This window comes from Pongo abelii, chromosome 18, assembly GCF_028885655.2.
Source record: "Pongo abelii isolate AG06213 chromosome 18, NHGRI_mPonAbe1-v2.0_pri, whole genome shotgun sequence".
NCBI lineage: Eukaryota > Metazoa > Chordata > Mammalia > Primates > Hominidae > Pongo > Pongo abelii.
This window is the reverse complement of record NC_072003.2, coordinates 30,545,005-30,563,181: the sequence shown is the minus strand read 5'-3', so window position 1 is coordinate 30,563,181 and position 18,177 is coordinate 30,545,005. Positions and strand designations below refer to the sequence as shown.

Genomic DNA, 18,177 nt, shown 5'->3' with positions numbered 1-18,177 from the left:
TGTAGTCCCAGCTACTCGGGAGGCTGAGGCAGGAGAATTGCCTGAACCTGGGAGGCGGAGATTGCAGTGAGCTGAGATCGCGACACTGCACTCCAGCCTGGGTGATAGAGTGAGACTCTGTCTCAAAAAATAAAATAAAATGAAGGAAAAATGTTACAGTAAGCTAAAGTTAATTTATTATTTTAAAAATTCAAATAAATTTAGAGTAGCCCAAGAGTTCAGTGTTGATAAAGTTTACAGGAGTGTACAGCAATGTCCTGGGCCTTCACATTCCCTCAGCACTTACTCACTGACACCCAGAGCAACTTCGAATCCTGCAAACTCCATTCATGGTAAGTGCCCTACACCAGTGTGCCGTTTTTTCATATTTTATATCATGTTTTCACTGTACCTTTTCTATGTTTAGATACACAAATACTTACAATTGTGTTACAGTTGCCTACAGTATTCAGTACCGTATCATGCTGTGCAGGTTTGTAGCCAATTAGCAATAGGCTGTAAGATACAGCCCAGGTGTGTAGTAGGCTATACCATCTAGGTTTGTGTAAGTACACGCTATGATGTTCACACAATGACAAAATTACCTAATGACACATTTCTCAGAATGTATCCTCGTCATTAGGCAATGTGTGACTGTTTCCATATGACCAAGAAATTTCACACCTAGGTAGGTAGTGAAAAGGATTGACCAGATGCAGCAGCTCATGCCTGTAATCCCAGCATACTGGGAGGCCAAGGCGGGAGGGTTGCTTGAGCCCAGGAGTTTGAGACTAGCCTGGGTAACATGGCAAGACCTCATCTCTACAAAAGTTAAAATTAAAACATTTTCTGGGCATGGTGGTATGCACCTGCGGCCCCAGATACTCAGGAGGCTAAGGTGGGCGGATCACTTGAGCCCAAGAGTTTGAGGCTACAGTGAGCTATTTTCACACCATTGCACTCCAGCCTGGGTGACAGAGTGTGACCCTGTCTCAAAAAAAAGAAAAAGGAAAGAAAACAATTGCGGATATAAGTCCAGAAAGAAATTTACAAACCGTTGTACACAAATGTTCACAGCAACATTATTCATAATACCAAAAAACTGGAAACAAGCAAAATTTCTATCAACTGGTGAATGGATAAAGAAATGTAGTATATCCATGCGGTAGAATATTATTTAGCCATATAAGGGAATGAACTACTGATACGTGCTACAAAATGGATGAACTTTAAAAATTCATGCTAAAGTGAAGACACCAGACACAAAAGGCCTCACATTGTATGACTCTTTATGTATGAAATGTCCAGCATTGGCAGATCCATAGAGACAGAAAGTAGGTTAGTGGTTGCCAGGAGCTGAGGCTGAGGAGCCGGGGGATAGAGAGAGAGTAACAGCAATGTGTGTAGGTTTGTTTTTGGAGTGATGAAAATATAGAATTAGTGGTGATGACTGCACAACTTTGTTGAATTGCACATCTTAAGAGTACATTTTCAGTTTTGTGAATTACATCTGAAATACAGATTTTTGAAATGAAGGCAAAATAAGGATTTTTTTTCAGACAAAAATAAGTAAGAGATTTTGTCATTGATAGACCTGCATCAAGAGATATAAAACAGTGAGTTTTTCAGGTAAAAGAAAAATAATTCCAGATGGGAAGCAAGTTACCGTAGGGTGAAATGAAGAGCAACAGAAAGTACTCTAAATATATGAATTAGACTGGGCGTGGTGGTTCACGCCTGTAATCCCAACACTCTGGGAGGCCTAGGTGGGTGGATCACCTGAGGTCAGGAGTTCGAGATCAGCCTGGACAACATGGCAAAACCCAGTCTCTACTAAAAATACAAAAACTTAGCCGGGTGTGGTGGCGCACACATGTAGTGCAGGCTACTAGGGAGGCAGAGGCAGGAGAATCACTTGAATCTGGAAGGTGGAGCTTGCAGTGAGCTGCAACTCTAGCCTGGGTGAGAAAGTGAGGGTCTGTCTCTAAATAAATAAATAAATAAATAAGTGAATTATTATGATTTTTAATTTCTTAACATACTAATGATGTAAACTATATGCGGAATTAAAATACATGACCATGAAACCCCAAAGGTAAGAAGAAGTGAATAAAGTTAAAGAGGACTTTGTACAAGAGGACTTCAAATTGTACAAGAGGACTCCAAAAAGCTCATGGAAACATGGAATTAAAGATAACAATTAAAAAATAAACTTTATTTCTCAACATAAATTCAGTCAAGGTCAAGGCACTTTTGTAAGTGATGATACCAGGCACATAGTCCATCTCCAAAGAACTGGGGGGTCCTGGGAATGTAACCATATCAATGCAGCCTTTTTTACATAATTAACTAAAGAAAAATGGGTGATCATTAAAGACTGCTTAAGATTAGGAGACAAAAAGAAGTCAGAAGGAGCCAAACAGGACTTTAAGGTGGATGCCTGATTTCTCATGGAAACTGTAAAATTGCCCTTATTTGATGAGAAGAATGAGCAGGAGCATTGCTATGGTGGAGGATTCTCTGGTGAAGCTTTCCTGCGCACTTTTCTGCTACAGCTCTGGCTAATTTCCCCAAAACACTCTCATGATAAGCAGATGTTATCATTCTTTGGCTGTCCAGAAAGTCAACAAGCAAAATGCCTTGAGCATCCCAACAACCTGTTGCCATGATCTTTGCTTTTCTTGACTGGTCTGCTTTTGCCTTGACTGAACCTCGTCTACCTCTTTGGAGCCACTGCTTTGTCTTCAGGATGAACTGGTAAAGCCATGTTTAATCTCCTGTTACAATTATGTGAGGAAATGCTTCTGAATCTTGATCCTTTTAGTTTAAAATTTGCATGGAGGTTTCTGCTGTTGTCTGCAGCTGATCTGGGCACAGTGGTTTGGCACCCAGTAAGTGGGAAGTTTGCTCAACTTTAATTTTTTGGTTAGAATTGTGTAACCTAAACTAAGATGTCTATGGTGTTGGCTATTGTTTGGGCTGTTAATCGTTGGTCCTCTTCAATTAGGGCATGAACAAGATGAATTTTTTCCTAACAAATTGATGTGGATGATCAGCCACGGAGGGCTTCATCTTCATCATTGATTTCGCCATTCTTTCACCCTTGTTGCACCATAAATTCGATATTTGTTCCTGCTTCAATTTTAGCAGAATTCATGTTGCAATGATAGGGGCTTTTTTGCAAACAGACGCCTTATCCTTCTCAGTGCCTCAAACTAGATCTTGTTCAGACATGTTATAGCAAGTTAGAACAAGTTTATTCTGGTGCAGAAAAAAGTTTGAACTTCATGCATAGTTTTTTCATAATTTGAATTTTCCATGAACTTTTGGAAGAATTCATATTAGGTAGATCCTAATAATAATAAGTATGCATGTTGTAATCTCTAAGATAAGCACAAAAAGAATATAAAAGAAAGTACAATGAACAAACTAATAAGAAAAATGGAATAATAATTTTTAAAACTTGATTTTCTAAAAACTAGAACAAAGAAGGAAGAATAGATAGGTCAAAAAAGAAAACAAATAGCACGATGGTAGAGATAATCCCAGACACATCAGTGCTTTCATTGATGTCTAAAATAAAAGGCAGTCTTAATACCAAAACTTGACATTAAAGGAAAGTAGAATTACAGGTCAATCTTTCCCATAAATAATCTACAAAATATCTGAAACAAAATATTAACAAGTCAAATCTAATAATATGTATAAAAATAGATAACATATTATTATCATATTGGTTTATTTCAGGAATGTAAGATTAGTATGACATTTAGAAACCATAATCAATTTCACCACATTAACTCAATAAAGAAGAAAATTTATATTATCATTTAATAAGTTCAGAAAACACATTTAATAAATTGCAACACCCATTCATGATTTTTAAAACCTGTCAGGAAAGCAGAAATAGAGGAGTCTTCTTTAATCTAATTAAGATCACACACATACACACACACACACGCACACACTATACATAGCTAACATTATCCTTAATTGTGAAATATTGAACACTTCCTCACTGAGGTCAAGGCAAAAACAAAAACATTATACTAGAGGTGCTAATTAACATAATAAGGCAACAATAAGAAAATTTTAATTTATAAAGATTAGAAAACTATGTGTTTAAGTTATGTAAGAATTGGGGAACCAGAAAAGTCCACGATACTCAACAAATAAACTATTAGAATAATAATTGTTAAACAAAGAAGCTGAAGATGAGATCAATATAAAAATCTATTGTATTTCTAACAATCAGCAAAATTGACAAACCCTTAGTTAAACTAAGAAAAAAAGAGAGAAGACTCAAATTAGCTAAAATCAGAAATGAAAGAGGAGACACTGTAACTATGTCACAGAGATAAAAAGGATTCTAAGAGACTACTATGAACAACTATATGCCAACAAGTTGGATACTTCAAATAAATTAATAAATTCCTAGACATATACAACCTACCCAGACTGAATCATGACAAAATAGAAAATCTAAGCAGACCTAAACTAGAAAGGAGATTGAATCAGTAATCAAAAACCTCCTAGAAAAAAAAAAAAAAAGCCCAAGACCAAATGGCTTCACTAGAGAATGCTACCAAATATTTAAAGAATCAACACCAATTCATCCCTAACACTTCCAAAAAATTGAACAGAAGGGAATACTTCCAAACTCATTTTATGATGCCCCAGTACCAAAGCCAGACAAAGATGCAAGAAAACAAAACTATAGACCAGTACTCTTGATGAATACTGATGCAAAAATCCTCAACAAAATGCTAGCAAACCAAATTTAACAACACATTAAAAGGCTATACACCATGACCAAGTAGGATTTATCTGCAGAATTCAAGGATAGTTACAAAAATCAGATAAATGTAATACATGAAATTAACACAACAAAGGACAAAAATCACATGGTCATCTCACCTGATGCAGAAAAAGTATTTGAAAAAATTCAATACTCTTTCATGATAAAGAAAACATTCAAGGAACTAGAAATAGAAATAAATTACCTCAACATAACAAAGGTTATATATAAAAAGCCCACAGTGAATATATTCAACAGTAAAAAACTGAAAGCTTTTCCTCTAAGATCAGGAACAAGGCATGGATGCCCACACTTGCCATTTCTATTCAACTGGAAGTTCTAGCCAGAGCAATTAGGCAAGAAAAAGAAATAAAAGGTATCTAAATTGGAAAGAAAGAAATACAATTATCTCTGTTCGCAGATTACATGATTTTATATGTAGGAAACCCTAAATATTAAAAAAAAATGGTTAGAACTAATACGTGAATTAAGCAAAGTTGCAGGATACAAAGTCAACACTCAAAACTCAGTTGCATTTTTTTACATTAACAATGGACAATCCAAAAAGAAACTTAAGCAAAAAATTTCATTTACAATAGCATCAAAAAAAGTACTTAGGAATAAACTTAGCCAAGGAGGAGAAGACTTGTATAAAACATTTTTGAAGGAAATTAAAGAACACAGATAAGTGAAAAGACATCCCATGATCATGGATTGGAAGATTTAATATTGTTAAGATGTCAATACTACTCACAGAAAACTGAATTTAATATAAACCCTATCAAAATCTCAATGACAGTTTTTGCAGAAATAAAAAAAGAATTCATCCTAAAATTCATATGGAAGTTCAAGGGACCCTAAATAGCCAAAATAATCTTGAGAAATAACACTCTAAAAAAAAGAAGAAGAAGGAGAAGGAGGAGAAGAAAGCTGGAGGCCTCACATTTCCTGATTTCAAAATGTATTAAAAAGCTACAGTAATCAATATAGTATGGTACTGGCATAAAGATAGATATACAGACCAATGGAACAGAATAGAGAGCCCAGAAATAAACCCTTGTGTATATAGTCAAATGATCTACAAAGGCATTAAGTCTATACAAGAGGGGAAAGGAAGTTTATTCAAGGAAATAGTGCTGGAAGAACCAAATATCCATATGCAAAAGAATGATGTTGGATCCTTATTTTACTCCATATGCAAACATTAACTCAAAATGTATTAAAGACCTAAACATAAGACCCGAAACTATAAAACTCCTAGAAGAAAACATATGGGAAAATCTTCGTGAAATTGGAATGGGCAACGATTTCTTGTATATGATAACAAAAGCACAGGCAACAAAAGTAAAAATAGACATATGAGACTACATCAAATTTTAAAACTTCTGTTCAGCAGAGGAAATAATCAGCGGAATCAAAAGGCAACCTATAGAATGGGACAAAATATTTGCAAGCCATAAAAGAGATATGGGGTTAATATCTAGAATATACAAAGAACTCCTACAACTCAATAACAACACAAAACCAAATAACTCAATTTAAAAATGGCCAGGTGTGGTGGCTCACACCTGTAATCCCAGCATTTTGGGAGGCCAAGGTGGGCGAATCACCTGAGGTCAGGAGTTCAAGACCAGCCTGGCCAACATGGCAAAATCCCATCTCTACTAACAAATACAAAAATTAGGCAGGCATGGTGGCAGGCACCTGTTATTCCAGTTACCCAGGAGGCTGAGGCAGGAGAATTGCTTGAACCTGGGAGGCGGAGGTTGCAGTGAGCCAAGATCACACCACTGCACTCCAGCCTGGGTGACAGAGCAAGACTCTGTCTCAAAAAAAAAAAAAAATGGACAAAGGATATGAATAGACATTTCCCCAAAGAAGATCAGCAAATGGCCATTAAGCATATGAAAAGATGCTCAACATCACTAATCATCAGGGAAATACAAATTAAAACTACAATGAGATATCATCTTGCACTTGTTAGGATGGTCATTATTTAAAAAAAGAAAAGAACAAGTGGTGGTGAAGATGTAGAGAATTGAAACCCTTGTGCACTTTTAGTGGGATTGTAAAATGATGCAAAACTTTTTAAATTTTTTTAAATTAAAAAAATAGAAATACCAGACATATATCCAAGAGAAATAAAAACAGCATCTCAAAGAAATATTTGCAAACCTGTTTCTGCAGCATTATTTACAATAGCTAAGATGAGCAAGTAACCTAAATTTATTGATAGGTGAATGGATAAAGAAAATGTAGTACATACATAATGGAATATTATTCAGCCTTTAAAAAGGAGGAAGTCCTGTCATATGTTATGACATGGATGCTTCTTGAGGACATTCTGCTAAGTGAAATAAACCAATTGCAAAAAAACAAATACTGCATTGTATCACTTATATGATGTATGTAAAGTAATCAATCTCATAGAAACAGAAAGTGGAATGCTGATTGCCAGGGACTGGGGGAGGGAGAAAGGAAGAGTTGTTTTTCAATGGGTATAGAGTTTCACCCATACAATAGGAAAAAGTTCTAGAGATCTCTTGTAAACCAATGTGCATACAGTTTACAATATTGTACTGTACATCTAAAAATTGTTAAGGGTAAAAAAGATCTACTGGTTAATAAAATCCAAACCTGGGACACTATACTTTGCACTACAATACCCTCTCTTGTTAGATTAGCAGAGGAAAAGATCCATAAACATTACAAAAGCAAAGAAAGGCAGGCAGCCCTCAACTGGTGGTCAGTTGAAGTGGGCTGGGTTTGATAGCTATTTCTTTTTACATCTGGAACTTTAGCTTTAAAAAGTGTTAATAAAGTTCTAAAGTATAAAAACTCATTATATTTCTGTACACTACAAACAGTCAAGAAATTTTAAAATTATGCCATTTACATCAGCATCAAAAAATCAAATATCCAAGAAGAAATGTAATGAAAGATGTACAAGACTTTTTTTTTTTTTTTTTTTGAGATGGAGTCTTGCTCTGTCACTCAGCTCTGTCACTAGAGGCACAGTCTCTGCTCACTGCAACCTCCGCCTCCTGGGTTCAAGCAATTCTCCTGCCTCAGCCTCCCGAGTAGCTGGGATTACAAGCATGCACCACCACACTCAGCTAATTTTTGTATTTTTAGTGGAGACAGGGTTTCACCACATTGGCCAGGCTGGTCTTGAACTCCTGACCTCAAGAGATCCACCCACCTTGGCCTCCCAAAGTGCTGGGATTACAGGTGTCAGCCAGTGCACCTGGTTGATGTACAAGACTTCTACACAGAAACCTACAAGACATTACTAAGAAAAATTAGAGAAAACATAAATAAGTGGTGGTACATACTATGTTCATGAATTGGAAAATTTAATATTTTAAGGATGCTAGTCCCCCCCAAATTGAACTAAAGTTTCAGTAAAATCCAAAGTTTCAAGAAAAAAATCCCCAGCAAGATTTTCTTTGGTGGAAATTGACAAGATAGTTCTAAAATTTATATAGGAATACAAAGGACTGAAAATAGTTTAGAAAATTTTGAAGAAGAATGTCAAGATTTATAAAGTAATTTAGAAAGTATGGCATTGTTGCAAGGAAAAACAAACTAACCAATGGAAAAGAACAGAAACAGTAGAAATAAACTCATGTATTCAACCACTTGATTTTCAGTAAGTCACCAGTGCAAGGCAGTGGAGAGAAAACATGATGTTTTCCTAAATGATGGTATATTAATTGAATATTCATATGGAAAAAGTAAACCTTGACCCCTACCTCACACCATGCAGAAAAATAAACTACAGATAGACTGTAGACCTAAATGTGAAAGGTAAAACAGTAAATCATCTAGAAGAAAACACAGAATAATATTTTTATCACTTTATTGCAGGCAACACTTCTTAAACGGCACATAGAAAGTTCTGGTCATAAAGAAAGACTTATAAATAAACTTCATTAAAATTAAGATTTTTTATTGATCAAAAGTTTCCATTAAGAGAATGGAAAAGAAACTGAAAGAGGAAGAGGGAAAGAATTATATATATATGTAAATTTATAATAAAATATAAATATAAAAATATTTATTTATAAATATATATATTTATAAAATATAAATTATATATAATAAATATATATAATTTATTTATATATATATGGAGAGAGAGAGAAATAAACACAAACAATTCCAAGTGCTGGAAAGGATACAGAATAACTAAACTCTCTGTCTCTACTCAATATTCTGGCAAGAGTGTAAATTGACACAACCACTTTGGAAAACTTCTGCTGAGCAGAGACTCAACATTTCCATTTCCAAGTTATATAACCAAAGAGAAATGCAAGCATATGTGCACAAGCAGACATGTACCAGCATGTTCATAGCAGCCATTATTTACAACCTCCCCACACTGGAAAGAACCCAAGTTCTTGGTTTCCCTGTATCTTTTTTCTGCCACGTGATTGAGGAATGGGATCCATCTAGTTCCTCAAGTCGGCCATTCTCTGCAATGTGACCCAGGTGGGGACATGGGGCTGAAAGTGAAAGGTGGGGAGTGTGGTAAAAGTAAAATGGCCCTATTTCCCATAGGGATCACAAAGAAATGAGGTGGGTGAAGAGGGACTCCCCAGAAGTGCCAGAAACAGGAGCCAACAGGTCACCAGAAGAGGAAGTGTTAAGGCAGAGGGACTTCCCGAGAGGGAACACAGAAGAAAGAACTCCTAAAGTTATCCAGGGTCTTCAAGGACTTTTGCCCACCTGCTCTCCTGCTGGTCCTCCTCTCTGACCTTCCTGCTATAGCTATAGAGCTGTGGTTCCTCCATCTCCATTCTTACTCCAACCATGTCATTCCATGGCTCTCTGTTGTCCACAAGAGAAAAACCCCAAATTCCTTGTCTGGTATTCAAGGCATTTCAGGATCTAGCCCTCAGTATTCATACTGGACTTCAGGCTCATCAGACCACTGATAGCCTCACCAACATGCTCCATTCACCTGGCTTGCTCACCTGTGCATGTGCTGTTTTAGCCACGGAAACTATCTGCCCTTTTTGACTGACTGTTGGCCTCCTACTCAGTCTTCAAAGTCCCATTCAAATGGCAGCTCCTCTGTCAATCTTTGACCTCTCCAAAGAGCATGAGTCACTCCTTCCTCTGGGGTCCACCCTCCACACAGTACATAGCTCATGGTGTTTTCATCTATATTCTGGGCACCATCTAGGCAGGGACAGTGTGTTTCTTTGTTACTGCTGAATCCCCAGTGACTAACCAGTGCCTACAGTGGGTGCTCAAAACATTTGCTACACGAGTGACTAAATTAAAGAGAATGCTTTCTATGGGAATGAATTGTGAACAAACATTATCCTCAATGTTAAGACCTATGTAGACCGTACACTCCAAAGTTAAATCTTACCGTTTTTGACCCGTTTTTCTGGAGCTTAGGGGATTGAGAGCCTTATGTATTTGGTGAGGATACTTTTTTGTTGTTGTTGTTGTTTGTTTTGTTTTGTTTTTGAGATGGAGTCTCGCTCTGTTGCCCACGCTGGAGTGCAGTGGCACAATCTTGGCTCACTGCAACCTCCGCCTCCCGGGTTCAAGTGAGTCTCCTGCCTCAACCTCCCAAGTAGCTGGGATTACAGGCATGGGCTACCAAGCTTGGCTAACTTTGTATTTTTAGTAGAGACAGAGTTTCACCATGTTGGTCAGGCTGATCTCAAACTCCTGACCTCAGGTGATCCACCCTCCTTGGCCTCCCAAAATGCTGGGATTACAGGCATGAGCCACCACACCTGGCTGAGGATAAAAGCTTTAATGCTTCAACCTTTTTTTCCTGCATCAGGGCCTTTGCACATGCCTTTTCCTCCGCCTAGAATGCTTTTCCCCCAGCTTCTTTCCCTTCTCATCCTCAGGTTTCAAGTTCAGTGTTGCCTCTTCAAAGAGGCCATCCACCCTGTCTGAACTGGGTCTACGCCACAGATCTCTGTACCCCACATCCCCTAGTTTGTCTCCTTCATAGCAGGTGTAATATGAGGAATAGTTTTGTAAATGTCTCTATGTATGTGTTTGTAACTTGTTTCTGTACTGAAGCATGAGCTCCCAGAGGCTGGGTAATTGGCCTATTTTGTTCAGCACATTATCCCTAGTGCAGAGAAGGGGACCTGTAGGTGCCCAATAAGTAGCTGAGAAGAATGTTAAGTGAATGAATGAGTGAGGCTAAAAATTGAGACAGCCCCTAAGAGGTCCTGGTTTCCTCATTACCTTCCTCACTGTCCCCAGAAACTTCCCCCAAACACCTCAGGCAACACCTTCTGCTCCCAGAGTGTGAATAATCATGACTAATGTCATCAGATTAGTAACAACGAACTTTCAGAGAAGGACAGTGGGCTGCCCAGGGTCACACAGCAAATTCTCATCTCAGTGAGTTCTCAGGCTGGAGAAGAACTAGCCCAGTGGCCCTGGGTCAGAAAGGAGACTCTGTCACTCACTCACAGTGGGAACTTGGCTGTATCTCTGCCTTTCTTTGAGCCTCAGCTTTCCTCATCTGTGGAATGGGGGCAGCAGGCTTAGCCTGGATGAGGAGTGTGAGGCAGGTTCGTGTGGTTAGTGTTAGGTGTGTGGTTAGTGTTAGTTGCTTTTCATCTTTTTTTTTTTTTCACCAGTGGCAAGGGGTGGGTTATGGGTGTCTGAAGGCAGGTATGTTGGGGACCTCAGGCTTACAGCTTAATTAGTAGAAGATGAAGGTGAGAGGAAGGGCCTTCCCCTCCCCAGCTTGTGCAGCCTCTGAGGCTGTGCAACCTCTCAGCCTATCTCTCTCTCCTAGCCAGGCAGCAAATCTCTATTAGCTCCAGCAATCTTTCCATCCTGGCACTTCTTCCAGCCTGTGCAACCTCTCCTAGCTGTGGAGCATGAGGTCCCGGTCCTAGCACCCGCACCCCCCACTCCCCATCCCCGCTGCCTGTGCAACCTCTATCTCCCTGCAAGCCCTGCCATCCTCTGCAGCCTTGCCCAAACCTTGCAACCTCTCAGCCTCTGCAGCCAGATCTCACTCCAGCTCCATTTCCTCCAGCCCAGGAAGGGCCGCTTGTAGAGCAGTGAAAGGAGGCTTTGAACTATGCCACGAGATGGAGCCGAGCTGACCACCCACCCTCTCTCTCCTCTCAGTTCCCAGCAGCCCCTATCAGCCCGCCCTGGCCCTGGCCAAAGTTGACTGGTGTTACTGATTCACTCTGGGGAAAGTTGGCAAGCCCTCGTCCTAGTCAAGCCCGCTTGGCAGATGGGGAAAGGAGGCCCAGAGAGGCCCAGGGCCTTGTCCTGTTCACATAGTGGGGGATGGCAGGGGCCTGGGCTAGGAGCCGGGCTGGTGCACTTGCCCCAACTCCCTGGGGAAAATTCAGGGCGGGGGTCAGGGTGGCCAGATCCTTCCTGTGGGCTGCAGAGACCAGCAGGCTGGGTTGCTGATGCAGATGTCCTGGGCAGTCGGGGGCCCTCCTTGGGGCCCCTGCCCCCCAGCCCGGGGAATATTCTCAGGTCGTTTCAGAAGTTCCAAGTTTACTCAGAGGTCTCATTTGAGCTGTCATGAAAAGTCCCTTTGGCCTGGGGCCAGGGCAGGGAGTGGGGGCGGTGGCACCTGTGAGCCAGGGGTGGGGGTGGGTTCCTCTCATTGCCCCCTCCCCCTCCCCTTCATGTGTCCAGGGGCTCCGGAGGGCAGGCAAGGAGGGCATGTGAGGAAGGGGCTGCGAGGGTGAGAAGACCCTCTTCCTGGAGGAAGCGTCTGTTCCCCTCTTTTCACTGCTCCCTTCTAGACAGTTCCCTGAGTGACCCTAGAAAAACCCCCACCCGCTCTGAACCTCAGTTTCCCCAACTGTAAAAGGGGGGAAGCAGAATCATCATAAGAGCTCTTATTTATTGAGGTCTCATATATGCCAATATGACCAATAATATTTATTATTTTATTTTTTATCTGTATTTTCATGCTAAAAGCAAAGAGCTCTTACATATTTAAAGTAAAACATAGGCCAGTCACGGTGGCTCATGCCTGTAATCCCGGCACTTTGAGAGGCTGAGGCAGGCAGATCACTTGAGCCCAGGAGTTCAAGACCAGCCTGGCCAACATGGTGAAACCCCATCTCCACTAAAAATACAAAAATTAGCCAGGTGTGGTGGCAGGTGCCTGTAGTCCCAGCTACTCGGGAGGCTGAGGCAGGAGAATCGCTTGAACCTGGGAGATGGAGGCTGCAGTAAGTTGAGATTGCGCCACTGCACTCCAGCCTGGGCAAGACTCTGTCTCAAAAGATAAAAAAAAATAAAAAAGTAAAACATGATAGCGGGCACTTCTCATGAGCCATCTGTGCCCAGCTCTTTTGCCTTCCTCATCACACTGGCTCTCTCTGTGTATCCCAGAGCTTCAGGACCTAGAGAGGTGCCTGGGCCACGGTAGATGTTCAATAAAGAATAGGTTGAGTAAATCCTCACCACAGACCTAAGACAGGCATTCTTATTCCTATTCCCACTCTTAGAGATGCAGCAACTGAGCTGCAGAGAGGTTAAGTGACTTCCTCAAGGTCACACAGGTACTAAGCAGTGGAGCTGGGACTTGAACCCAGGTCTGGCCGGTTCCACAGCTCAAAGTCACAAGGTGTGGTGTGCTGGGAAGCCAGTTCCAGTGCCCCCATCTAACCGTGGGCACCCTCTCCTAGTTGTGTGGAGAAGGCCCCTGTGCCTGCCTGTGAGGACACTGAAGGCGCTAGCTTCCCTCTCTGGCTGTGAAAGGAACGGATACCCCATTCCTTTCATTCATTTATTTATCAGGCACCCGGGTTGTCCTGATGCTACAAAGAGGTGAGTTCCTCCCAGAACTTCTGGTGTCTGGCTTTCTCTTGAATGGGCCTCCTCCTCTGGTATCCACCCCCTACTCTACTGCCCACAAGCCCCTTACTTGCTCTAACCCCCACCTCGCAGTTTCTTCTCCTGGCCTGAAGCCAGGATCTCTGGGCAGTGGGAGCCTGCAGTCTGAGCTCAGAGCTGTCTTTGCCTTGCTCTCCCCACCTCTCCTGGTCCTGGATTCTGCCACCTCCTATCACAAAGGCTCTTAGCTACCTCCATTGTGGGACTGAGTAAGGATCCGGACACCCTCCTGGCAGAGGAGCGGGCAGGACAGGGGCATCGCTGAGCCCATGGTGGGGAGCAGGTGAGCAGGGCCTCTCCTCTGGGGGTTGCCCGTCCTCGTGGGAATGAATACTCAGCCATCTCCATCCAATGCTGCTTCCCAGAAGCTACCCAGGACCACGAGTCTTGTTTTCATGTTATTTTATCTAGCAGGTGGTGGCCTTGTCCTACAGACTGGCATCCAATCCCAGCTCCATGTCATCTGGTCACAGTTAACCTGGGGCAAGGTTGTCCCCACTAAGCCTCACTCTTGTCATCTGTGAAATGGGCTGAATGAGGCTGCCCGCTTCACCTATTGAGGACTATGGGAGACCCTTAAGTGCCTACAACATGGTGAGTTGGCACTGGGGGGACCAGAGCCAGGTGGCTGGCCAGGCAGGACCACAGCAGCCTGAGTGTGTCCCTCACCCTCTGTCACTCTTGGAGTCGGGCCTGTACCCATGGGCTCAAAGCTTCTCATGCCACAAACTCTCTTCCTCAAAGGAAAAGGGCCAATTAGGAGCACAGCTTTCACCCTGTTCTGCCCTGAGGTCCCCACAACTAGCTCCACAAGGATGGAGGTACCTTGGTCTCCATTTCATAGATGAGAAAACCATGGCTTCTCGAGGCTAGAAGCAGAGAGACTTGCCCAAGTTCACCGAGTAAGGAAGGCGAGTGGCCGGGTTTTGACCTGGCAGGTTTTCCCCGACTCCACCATGTGCTTCTGAAAGCCCCACTCTCCCCGCAGGGAATCACAGATGTCCTCCTCGCAGCAGCCTCCTGGCTCTGAATGCCCCGCACCTGGTCTTCTGCCTTCACTGAGCAGAGACGTCATTCCTGCGGCAAGTCCTAAGTTCCCGCTCCCCAGGGCTCCTCCACCAGGAATGTTTCTTCCTTTCGCATCCTTCAAGGCTCAGCCTCCACAGACCTCCCCACCCTTCTCTCCTCCACATGCACAGGGAACTGGGTTGGCCTCTTACCATCTGACCCATTCCCCGTGCTTCATGAGAAAGATGCAGCAACAGCTCATGGGGTCACCTGGCTTGACTGCCCGACCTGCTATGTCCCAGTTGAGTCACCGAGGGAAAATCACTCTACCTCTCGCAGCCTCATTGCCTCATCTGCGAAATGGGCACACCAGCCCTTGTTTTGAATGACTGGGTGGAATTAAGGTGGTAAGACATAGAAATTGACACCGAATGGGTCCCATCAGGCTCTACACCCATGCCCGTCACCTCCCGGCTCAGCCGCCCAGAATCGGGTGATTGACATGTTATGTTTGGCTTGAAACTGGCTTTCCTTCCCCGGCCCGCTACCTTTTGGAGGCTGGTTTTCAAGACAGAGGGTCGTCTCAGCCACATCCCTGCTGCCAGGCCCCTAAGCTGTGCTGAACAAGAGACCCCAACCTCAATTCTGCCCAGCCTCACTGCATGAACCTCCTTTGCCTCAGTGTCCCCAATTGTGACTTGGGCACAGTCCTCCGAGGCCTCCCACTGTGACACTAGATGCAGCAGGCAGGGAACAGTCTCTCCTGGGCAGAGAAGGCACCCTGGTCCCAGCAGAAAACCAGGGCTAGAATTACCTTCTGTTTCGGCTTCTTTCTCAGAAATCCATTCCGTGTGCTGGGGGCAATCTGATGGGCTTCTGGGGGTGGCAGCTGGGTTCAGCGTGGGGGTGACAGATGAGGGTCTGAGAAAGCAGGCAGAGGCCTGGGGTGAGAATCCACACCCAGCCCGAGTCACCAATCAGGCTGTCATAAGACCTGTCACTCCGATGATGGGCAGCTGGGCCTCCAGGCAGGTGTCCCACAGAGCAGCAGACAGAGGAAGGGGACAGCAAGGCAGGTACCAGGCGGCCGCAGCAGGGATGCACGGGCCGCAGACAGACAGACACAGCTGCGTGGCTGTCAGTCACACTCAGGGAGAGGCAGGCAGAGGGCCAGACGCCAAGCTTACAGTCACTCAGCAGAGAGACGCCAGTGGGTCTGTCCGAGGCCGCTGGCTGCCACCCAGCCGCATGTGCAGAGTGGGGAGGAAGAGGAGGATGTGGTGAGCCGCTCCCCGCCAGCCCCGCCCACCCGCAGCTGGGCTCCTCCTGGGAGGGAGTGAGAAAGAGGTGGGAGGGGGCCCGGCCCCACAGCAGGCACCCACTGTCACCAAAGGTCACCTGCAAGTAAGACATTTGAGGCCATCGGATTGACGCTTCCCTCTTAGGGACCTGTGACATCATCCCCACAGGCCTCTAAGTCATAACCCATGAAGCAGGCTGTGCCTCCTGGAGCTACCACATTGCACAGATGTGGAAACTGAGGCCAGAGGTGTGAAGATGTGGCACAGTTTCACCCGTGGACCCGGAGTCCTCAGTGGCTGAGTCCAACCCCTCAGCACAGAGAGAAGGACCAGAACCTTGCCCAAGGTCCCACGGAGGCCCCTTTTTCAGACTTTGCAAACCAGCCTGTTTCTTATTCCTGAGCCTTGCCTGCCTACTAGGGTCTGAGCTTGAGACCCTCTGCTCTGGCTTGACCCCCATGTCTCTCTGCCTCCATTTCCTTTGGATCCAGTCTCCTGCTGCAGAGCTCCAGGGAACAGGACCCCTTGGGCACGTCACATCACCTCTCTGAATGCCTCACTTTGCCCATCTGTCAAATGGGGGTGCCTAGCTATGAGGAAGAGGGCAGACATTAACACATGGGAATTCAAGAAGAAAATAGAGAAAAGAAATTCTCAAGAGAGTTTTCATCTTGCTAACATGCCAGAGGACCATGAGAGGGTCAGATGTTTCTGGAAGACATTTAAGAAACCAGGAGACAAAATTTAACAAGCTTAATGCCTAGCGCAGTCTCCAAAGAAGGAGAGCAAGAGAATTGCTACCACCACCACCACCATCACCGATACCACTGCCATCACCACCACCTCGAATTACTTTGGCGCCTACGTGATCTCACTTTATCCCACAAAGTGTGAGGCAGACAAGATTAGTCCCATTTTACAGATGGAGAGACTGAGGCCCAGAGGAGTGAAACATCACACAAGCCAAGAAGAATTAGAGCTGCGATTTGAACCTGGGTGTAGTTGATTCCTAAGCTTATGCCAGGCTGTGAAAATAGGGCCATACCAGGATGAAATGTCCCACAGTTGCGGGAGGCTATTTTGTGCTGTTTTGGTAACAAGGTCAGCTCAGATGCACTTTGTAGCTCTCCCTGCTGACTCATTTTTGGGAATCAACTTGCTGTTGACCTTCGTGACCACTCTAGAGAAAAAAGAGAAAGCGTCTTGCTATTCTTTCTTTCTTTTCTTTTCTAGCTGTTTTTGAGGAACTTGGTGCAAATTCCCCTGTGGTTGATTTGAAGGATCCTGGCCCTGTAGAGCTCTTCCCAGCTACCGAAATGTTTCGTGTTCTCTGGAGAACGAATCTTGGGAAGATGCCAGCTTGTGTTTTTCTTTCTCTTGATCTTCCGGGTGAATTCCCTGATAACACGCACTGAAATTTGTGGTGGTTGAAAGATCAGGAGAAGAGACAGTAAAAAGAGCTAATATTTGCTGAAAGCTCACTGTGTGCCAGGGTTTTAAGGACTTCAAAGATGCACCCTCTCATTTAAACCTCAGAAATACTCGAGAAGGCTGTGTGCAGTGGTGCACACCTATAATTCCAGCATTTTGGGAGGCTGAGGTAGAAGGATCGATTGAGACTAGGAGTTCAAGACCAGTCTGGGCAACATAGCAAGACCTTGTCTCTACAAAAAAAATTTAAAAATTAGACAGTCATGGTGGTGCATGCCTGTAGTCCCAGCTACTCTGGAGGCTGAGGTGGGAGGACCACTTGAGTGAAGGAGCTGAAGGCTGCAGTGAGCTACGACTGTAGTGCTGCACTCCAGCCTGGGCAACAGAGCAAGACTCTGTCTCCAAAAATAAAATCCCCAAAATGAAAAACAATGAGTCTAGAAGATAGTTATCGTCATCATTGTCATCAATGAGTCTAGAAGATAGTTATCGTCATCATTGTCATCAATGAGTCTAGAAGATAGTTATCGTCATCATTGTCATCAATGAGTCTAGAAGATAGTTATCGTCATCATTGTCATCAATGAGTCTAGAAGATAGTTATTGTCATCATTGTCATCAATGAGTCTAGAAGATAGTTATCGTCATCATTGTCATCAATGAGTCTAGAAGATAGTTATCGTCATCATTGTCATCAATGAGTCTAGAAGATAGTTATTGTCATCATTGTCATCAATGAGTCTAGAAGATAGTTATCGTCATCATTGTCATCAATGAGTCTAGAAG

General features: G+C 43.3%; 1 protein-coding gene across 1 annotated transcript in view; it reads right to left on the bottom strand.

Annotated features, from left to right (window-relative positions):
• The window catches only part of IL21R (interleukin 21 receptor), a 50,456-nt gene extending 34,538 nt beyond the window's left edge, over nt 1-15,918 (bottom strand). Inside the window, exon 1 of the mRNA XM_063717222.1 lies at nt 15,474-15,918. The gene's annotated coding sequence lies outside the window, so the exon portion shown is untranslated. The remainder of the gene's footprint in view (nt 1-15,473) is intronic.
• Between the last annotated feature and the right edge of the window lie 2,259 nt (nt 15,919-18,177).